A 1,403-nucleotide genomic window follows, 5' to 3' on the forward strand; every position below is an offset into this window, starting at 1 on the left:
CGCTATTATTGAATATGTAAATAATATGGTTATCAGAGATAGAGAAAACAGTTTTAAGCACAAATGGGTAGAGCAGACTGGTAAATAACACAATGTGGTAGCCTGAACTTGTACCGTCAGCATGATAAATAATATTTATAAAACACGACTCACGCACCGTCTTCACAGTTTTAATTCCGCAAGTGCCTCGTCTCCTACCTTCCAAACTTCACAGAAGCACTTGCCCGCGAAAGGCAAAGGTCCCGAGTTCGAGTCTCGGTCCGGCACACAGTTTTAATCTGCCAGGAAGTTTCATATCAGCGCACACTCCGCTGTAGAGTGAAAATATCCTTCTAGAAACATCCTCCAGGCTGTGGCTAAGCCATGTCTCCGCAAAATCGTTTCTTCCAGAAGTGCTAGTTCTGCAGGTTCGCAGGAGAACATCTGTCAAGTTTGGAAGGTAGGAGACGAGGTACTGGCGGAATTAAAGCTGTGAGGAGGCGCCGTGAGTCGTGCTTGGGTAGCTCAGTTGGTAGAGCACTTGCCCGCCAAAGGCAAAGGTCCCGAGTTCGAGTCTCGGTCCGGAACACAGTTTTAATCTGCCAGGAAGTTTCATATCAGCACACACCGCTGTAGAGTCAAAATTTCATTCTATTCATATTTGTAAAGGTGGAACAGGATAAGTATAAACCGGTAACTTCTTACTGTATGACACATTATATCATATGATTCAAAGGAATGTTTTATTTTTCTGCATTACGAAAATACTGGTGATGTGGCCGGAAAGATAATTACAAAATGCACCCACAAATTGCTACAAAGAAGTGAGAGGAGAATCTATGCAGACGCTCAACGTGTTTCAGTAGCAGATGCTACAAGTAAAGCGTTGTACGGCTAGGAGCGCTTGGCTGTTAAAATTCCGAGAGCGTCCTTTCCGGGAAGAGTCAGGTGACGTTACTTCCTCTCTCTCTCTCTCTCTCTCTCTCTCTCACACACACACACACATACACACACACACACACACACACACACACACACACACACACACACATTTCTCAAAATCACAAAGACGGGAAAATCAGAGAGATGAGAGCTCATACTGGGAACTTCATCTACATCCATTTTCTGCAAATCAGTGTGAAGTACATGGCAGAGGGTACTTCCGATGGTATCAGCTATTTTCCCGTTGCATTTATGTACGGAGAGGGGAAGAAGATCCAGCATTCCACGAATGAACTGCAGTCTGCGACATCTACCTACGACTGATGACATGCGATCGTTTCACGTCATGTCCCTACAAATGTTTGTACGAGTTGACTATTACCATCTGTGACTCAATGTTACTGTAGTGATAGGATACTACGGTTCTTTCAGTTTCTTACAGGGTGTTTCAAAATGACCGATATATTTGAAACGGCAATAAA

At 43.8% G+C, this 1,403-nt stretch overlaps 1 non-coding gene across 1 annotated transcript; it reads left to right on the top strand.

Annotated features, from left to right (window-relative positions):
* The first annotated feature begins 493 nt into the window (after positions 1-493).
* Trnaw-cca lies at positions 494-568 on the top strand. The gene has a single exon. It is a non-coding gene; the product is annotated as a tRNA-Trp (tRNA).
* The last annotated feature ends 835 nt before the right edge of the window (positions 569-1,403 follow it).

The sequence above is a fragment of the Schistocerca piceifrons genome, chromosome 7 (genome assembly GCF_021461385.2).
Source record: "Schistocerca piceifrons isolate TAMUIC-IGC-003096 chromosome 7, iqSchPice1.1, whole genome shotgun sequence".
Taxonomy (NCBI): domain Eukaryota; kingdom Metazoa; phylum Arthropoda; class Insecta; order Orthoptera; family Acrididae; genus Schistocerca; species Schistocerca piceifrons.